The sequence below is a fragment of the Hevea brasiliensis genome, chromosome 12, assembly GCF_030052815.1.
Source record: "Hevea brasiliensis isolate MT/VB/25A 57/8 chromosome 12, ASM3005281v1, whole genome shotgun sequence".
NCBI classification, from domain to species: Eukaryota; Viridiplantae; Streptophyta; class Magnoliopsida; order Malpighiales; family Euphorbiaceae; genus Hevea; species Hevea brasiliensis.
The window spans coordinates 98703423-98711174 of NC_079504.1; positions in this window are offsets into that span (position 1 = coordinate 98703423).

Here is a 7752-nt window from a genome sequence, read left to right on the forward strand (position 1 = left end):
TTATTGCATCATGCATGATGATTTTAAAATTAATTAGATTAATTTTAGAACCCTAGATTAAATCAAGAACGATTACACTAACCTCTTGATGTACTGCAGCGTGTCTGCGCCTTTGAGATTTGTCTTCAGGACACCAAATGTTGTCCCTCTAACTTTTCCACACCAAGAACACCTATGGCAGCCCTTGAACAGCTTCTAAAGTTTTTTTTATTAATTAGAAATTCAAGTTCTGCCTTTTAAGAGATTAGAGATGTAAACAGGACACTAGAAACAATTTCTAGTGTTCTTAATTCAAGAGATTGATGGCTAATCTCTTTGAATTGATGAGAGATGAAGAAGAATATGTAGAAACAGAAGCGTGAAAAACACAAGTTTATACCATTGAATTCAAAAATTTTCACCTAGGGTCACATGCATCATGCAAGATTTATTTTTATCTATTTGATTTTAATGATAAACAACATATTAAAACTCTTTTAATATGTTTTTGGATCTGTATTTACCATTTAAGATTTTAAAATTAATCAGATTAATTTTAGAACCCTAGATTAAATCAAGAATGATTACACTAACCTCTTGATGCACTACAGCGTGTCTGCGCCTTTGAGATTCGTCTTCAGGACACCAGATGTTGTCCCTCTAGCTTGTCCACACCAAGAACACCTATGGCAGCCCTTGAACTGCTTCTAAAGCTTTTTCTATTAATTAGAAATTCAAGTTCTGCCTTTTAAGAGATTAGAGATGTAAACAGAACACTACAAACAATTTCTAGTGTTCTTAATTCAAGAGATTGATGGCTAATCTCTTTGAATTGATGAGAGATGAAGAAGAATAGATGAAAAGCCTCAAAGTGGCATGAAAAAGGAGAGGAGTGGCTGCTGGTTATTTTTCTTCTCATAACCACACTTAAATAGCAAGGTTAACACATTAAACCCTTGCCACATGTCACCCTTTGATTAGCTCTAGGTTTAAGCGACCCAATCACATTGTGCCAAGTTTCAAACCTATATTTAATCTTGATTTTAATCATCTTACATGACTAAAAAACATTTGGCAAGCTTATGTGTAATCCTATGTGTCACCATCTCATGGTGCCATGTGTCACACTGTGAAATGACTAAAATGCCCCTGTGTCTTAATTTTGAGTTCTTAACCCAAAATAATTATTTTTCTTCTTCTAATTTATATCAAATATAAATTAATTAATTAATCTCTATAAATTAATTTCTCTTTAATTAAATTCATATTTAAACACTTTAAATATAAATTTAACTTATACTATACATCCAATAATCTAGATTTGGTTTCAAGTCATGCTAGGGACTTTGCAATTTAATTGCAAACCAAACCTATTTAATTAATCAATGAAACTCTGTAATTAATTAATTAAATCATATTTAAATAGGTGATAACTTGTGTATATGTGTGACTTACTAGGCCCATCACTAATTGGCAATGAGACATGATATCAACTCTTAATATCATCAGAACTCTTTCTTACCATAAATGATTTCTCTAAATCATTTTATGAACCTCATAGACCATGGTTAACACCTAGCATAGCATGCCATGGCCACCCAATTAGTAATAAGGTGTACCTTAAATGAACCTATAATCATATGTTACCATGCACTAGAATCTCTCTGTTACAAAATCCCAACTCAAGCTGGAGTCATGGTTTATGTCAAACTCTATTTGCTATGAATATTATGTTTTCTTTTAATTCCAGTTCTTGATTAAAAAGATTTTCTCATTAGAAACTCTTTTCTGAATAAATCTATCTGTCCTGGCTAGGAACTTGAAACATCAAGAACAATTAAATGAACATAGGATTTTATCTCTATTTACTTAGAGGAACAGATTCCATCTTGATCAACACCTACCTCCATATATAACTAGTAGGAGTCAACAGATGCCCATATACCCATACATAGTACAAGTATGAAAGCAGTATCAAACTCAAACTACCTATATACAAGATAACTGTGCTATCTCAAGTCTAAAGATTATATGCACTGATATGATTTATGATAAAACATTGACAAGAGTAAACTCTATGTGCTTGTCATAAGTGTCACTGGTTCGGCCTACTTATCATTTATAAGTGCCTATCATGTTTGTTATATGGCATGAGACTCACCATTCCATCTTATTTATATCTCATATAAATACCTTGGGAACAAATATGAATATAATCTTTCTGGATAAGTCATGTCCTTATTATGAAGTATCCTCGATTGTGAACCTATTTATGATACTTTGTGCTAGAAATATTGTCACTCATATTCTTAACAACTTAAGAATAATATTTCTAACAAAATATCAATGGACCTTTTCTATTACACATAAATATATTATGTAAACGGAAAAGTGGAAATGCCTTTTATTAATAAAAATATGTACAAGTTACATACTAAATGATATGATCTAGGGCATACTACTAACATTTTGTATTGGTACATGTTACCAAATTTATTTTCATGTATATTGCATTTTATTGCAATTTGTCGGATTCTGGTATACTAATTTGACCTAGCCGGATGACCTAGTTTCCTCGATTTTCAGGTTTTGGTCAAAACTACAAACTTGTAGGTCTATGTCTTATTGCATGTGGGGCAAAATTTTAGATCATTCTGAGTTATGTAGACCAATTTATGGTCAATTTACCAATGCTGGAAAGAATGTACCAAAATAGTAGGTTTAGGTCATTTTTAGGTCATTTTTGGTTCGGCCAGTTTTTGGACCTAAACTTATGCAAGATATTTAGCTTGGTTCTGGCCATTTCTGGGCTTTGGTGTCTTCATAATAATTGTAGATATATGTCTCAACTATTTATGGTAAAAATTTCAGGTCAATTGGACCTGTTTTGAGTGAGTTACGGCCAAAAAACTAACTACTGCCCAAATGGTAAATTTTCAGGCTTTCAATGCACTAATATGGATTTGGTCATTTTTCAAGTCACCTTCTAGGTAGAATTTTGGTAAGCTTCCTTCATGAAAGTTGGCACATTTTGTGCCTAGTTTCACCTCCAATTGGTCTCATACCAATTGGAGTTACACCAAAACATACACTGCCCTATTGCACATTATTCATCCTTACCAATTACACATCCAACACTTACCAAATTCACTTTTTCATGTCATTTCTGGTTTGTACCATAACATAAACACTTACATCAACACTTTAATCTACCATTTACATGCAAAGATAAACTACTATTATTGAAGTTCCATGGCTGCCAAAAATGTACCTCTCCCTTAACTCATCAAACTTCAAAAATCCTTCCATAATTCAACTACCCATAACATCCATTCAAGGTTTAATGAAACAATAATTAAAAATACATACTTACCACTTTTGAAATTCTTCAAAACCTTCACTAAACTTCTTAAAATTGCTATCTAAGTCTTCCTTGTAATGTGGGGAGCAAAGTTAATGAAGCAAGCTTTGGGGTTTAAGTTGAAAATGGTGAAGAATGTGGAGCTTTGGAAGGTTTTGGCTATGGAGGAATTTGGGACCTCAATTCGGCATGAAGAAGATAAGCAGAAACTGAATAAATTAGTGGACATACACATGTCCCTTAATGAGTTTAAACACCTCGTAGTGCTCCACTTTAATTTAATTAACAATATTATATGTTAAAGTTTAGTTATTCAAATTATACCCCATTTCTTGCACTATTATTATAATATACCACAATTTAATTTTTCATGACATTTTCTAAGTATAACATCATTTATTTTTAATGGAAATTTAGGTCAAAAGACAACTCAGGATGTCAAATGACCACAATGCCCCTGTTTGGGTTGCATTCTCGATTTTTCGGTAACACTGATTTTTGTCGTTTTCTCGATTTCTCATTTTTCTTTATACTAATTAATTAATTTTTTTTTGATATTTCTAATAATATTTATGCTTCAATAAGTCTTCAATTATGTCTTAAAATATTTTCCAGGGTTCCCCGAGGTCCAGGGCTAGTCAACGGTCCACGCCGCAACTTCCCGATGCGGTCACCCATCGCTAGGGTTCTCGGCTCATTTAACTTGTTTACATTTCATTGCTATTATTTTTCCTTTGTTTTTCTTGTATTTTCTTTTCTTGTATTTTATTATTTTATGTCTCCTCACCCATAACTAAATGTAGTTCTAGGCATCCTGGCTGTCCAGACAACACTGGTCATCGGAATAGTAGAACGCACTACCGAACATAGGGGTGTTACACCTTATCCATTCTCTCTAACCATTGTTCTGCCTCTAGTGGATCTACTGTCCCCTTGAACTTAGTAGCCCCATATTTAATCAGTTTGTCATACTACCTAGCTGAAGGCTATGGTTGTACCACTGATGTCTGCAGTGGGGCTTAAGTAGGCATGTTTCCAGCCATCTGTTGAAACATGGCAGCCATCTGCTGAGCAAACTGAGTAGGAAACTGCGCTACTGAGGGGATTGGTGCGGCTAATCCACTCACATTGTGAAGGGCTAGGGCTTCCCCTTGTACCTCAGCCTCTATTGATTGATCAACTGAACGGTCCCCTTCTTCCATAGTCAATTAGAGGATATTATACCTTATGAACAAATAACACAAGGAGATTTCATACCGTTAGTGCATATTTATAATGTAACGTACTGTATATATCAAACAATGACATTGAGCAGTTGTACTATGAAGAAAGAATATTCAAATTACAAGTCAAAACAAAATTTAAAAACTAGCTCTAATACCACTAAAACATGTCACACCTTACATCTCCGTAAGGCATAACATGATCCCATAGTATACCTAATGAATTACCAAACTACGTCTACTGATAACCCATTAAACACACTACAAGGGATTTTAAAACTTTTCTTATTTCCTTTTACAGTGGTGAGCACTTTTGACAGGTGTTAATTTTTTTTTTTAACTGAAGTGAAACCAAATAACAAATCTAGAGTATCAATAATTTCTATAAAAATTTCGGCAGAGTGCTGTCTGTATTTTGAATAAAATAGTTCATCAAAAATCTGTGAAAAAAAAACACTTCCAATATATTTGTTCAATCCCAAATAAATTTCTCAACATTTGTCAAACTCAATTCAACATACATTTTTAGTATTTCCAAAGATAGACAAAAAAATGATTGAGTAGTTCAAAAGCTGAGATGAAAAATAAATATATTACAACTTTAGTTTACAACTACTCAAGACCAAGTACAATATATAAATACAGTTCACATACATCACAATAAAAATTCAAAAAATATGGTATACTCAATATACCTGGCAGAATCCTAAAATGTAGTACAAGCAGCCTACTCTCCTGCTCTGTCTATCTATCTACCTGCAACAGAAATGAAAAAGCTATCGCTGAGCCAATGTCTCAGTGGTGCACAACATTAAGAAAATGCAATTTAAAATCATAAACCATAAATCCTATAAACTGTGGATACTTAAAATCATAGTTAAATTCAAAAGACAGAGAATGTCATAAAGAATTAAACTCCATTTCACAATGTCTCAATGAATATCAATAAATCACACACACAGCTTAATCATGATTCCAAAGTTCAATTCGTCCCAAAAGCCAGTGGCTAGTGAGGAATAACATAGCTAGCTAGCAATTATATGAGTACTCATTCTATTCGTCTTCAACTGACACACACCTCATCACTTCAGCCAGAGAGGGAATTCAAAGCCAATTCGTCCCACTAGACAAGCTAGCAAGGAATTCAATCAAATATACATGATAGCTGTGGTTTCAAACCATTTGCAATAATTTTCAAGCAATAAGTATCCATCAAATTCCATTCAAATAAATTTTCCACAATTTAAGCAATAACATACAAATTGTCATAATTTATTTCAATTGAAAAATTCAAAAGAAATAAATGTTGTGCACAAACCTCTGAAGAGTAGCCTCTTGGCCTTAACTCAGTGTTTCCTTCCCCTTCCCTAAGTCTTTGCTAACTAAAACACACAATTTAAAGTGTTTCAGTACTCAGTTAAATTGTCTCTAATAATAAGGTTCAATAATTAATTTATTTAATACTATTGCTTTCATTAGTCAACCTATAATATTGAACTTTGATGCACTCTAGGGGAATAAATTTTAATGTTACCAATATGTCACATTTTATGGTCCTTTAGTGTTGGTATATGTTACCAATTTCATTTTCAAGTGTATAGCATGTTATTGCAATTTATCGGATTTTGGTATGTTGTTTTAACCTAGCTGGATGACCTAGTTCCCTCGGTTTTCGAGTTCTGGTCAGAATTACAAACTTGTAGGTCTATGTCTTAGTGAACTTTTGCCACAAATTTTAGGTCATTTGGAGTTTACTAGACCAAGTTATGGTCATTTTACTATTGCTAGATAGATTGCATAAAAATGGCAAACTTAGGTCATTTTTAGGTCATTTCCTATTCTGGCAGTTTTTATATCCGAAATTGTGCAAGCATTTTGACTTACTTATGGTCATTTCTGGGTTTTGTGGTCTCTACAAAAGATGTAGCCCAATGTCTAAGCTTTCCAACCATATAAATTTCAGGTCATTTGGACCTGTTTTGAGTGAGTTATGGCCAAAATACTGACTGCTATTCAAATGGTCAATTTTCAGGTATGCAAAGTCACTAATTCAAATTTGGTCAATTTTCATGTCACTTTCTGGAGAGAATTTAGGTAGGCTTCCAACATGAAAGTTGACACATTTTGTGCCTAGTTTCACCTCCTATTGGCATCATACCAATTGGAGTCACACAATTCCATTTATAGCCTAAAACACATACTGCCCTTAACACATTTTTAAAGCATTAACCATTCATACATTCAACTAACTATAACTTCACTTCCCAAATAATTTTGCATTTGTATCATACCACAACCATTTATTACTTTACATTATAGTAACTTTGGGCAGAATATAACCAATTTACAATGCACCAATTACACTTCCAATTCATAATATCCAATTCTAAACAATACATACACATGAATGCTCCTAACCACTACATATAATTTCCATCCTCAATCATACAAACTGCCCCTACATCATCAGCACCATAATTCATCAACAAGTTTCATGATATCATACATAATTTCATGGGTTTAAAGGCTGCCCAAAAATGGCAGTTTACTTAGACATTAAATTTCTCTTATAAACCCTTAATTTCAATTGCTTAATTCACACATACACATACAATACATTGGCTAAAACATCTTATACATTTAAGCACTTAAATAAATACCTCAAAATACCATTTACATGAAGAAATAATTCATTAACCTTGATATTCTATGGCTACCAAAAACAGCACCCAACAATTACTTAAGTAATTCTTTCAATTTTTCAACCAAAATACTACCCACAACATCAACATAAACTTTAACAAAGAAAGGATGAAGAAATGGACAGTTACCACTTATGAAACTTGTTAAAAACTCACCAAATCTTTTCTTTCTTGCTCCCTATCTCTTCCCCAAGGTGTATAGACAACTTTTAATGAAGGAGACTTGAGGTTTTTATGGTTGGATCATGGATGCATGGAGCTTGGTTGAGTTTTGGCTATGGAGGTTCCATGGAGGATGAATTCGGCTGGTTTGAGAGGAGGTTGAAGATGAACCATTTCTATCCACTTTAGCTTTTAGGTGTCTCAAAATTCTAAGTTAGTGGAGCACTAACCATAGTTTAAGATTTAATTAATCAAAGTTTTTTATTATTTCAAATTCTACCCCTTAATTTCTCTTAATTGTTCTACCCATGTAATTTTATTTTTT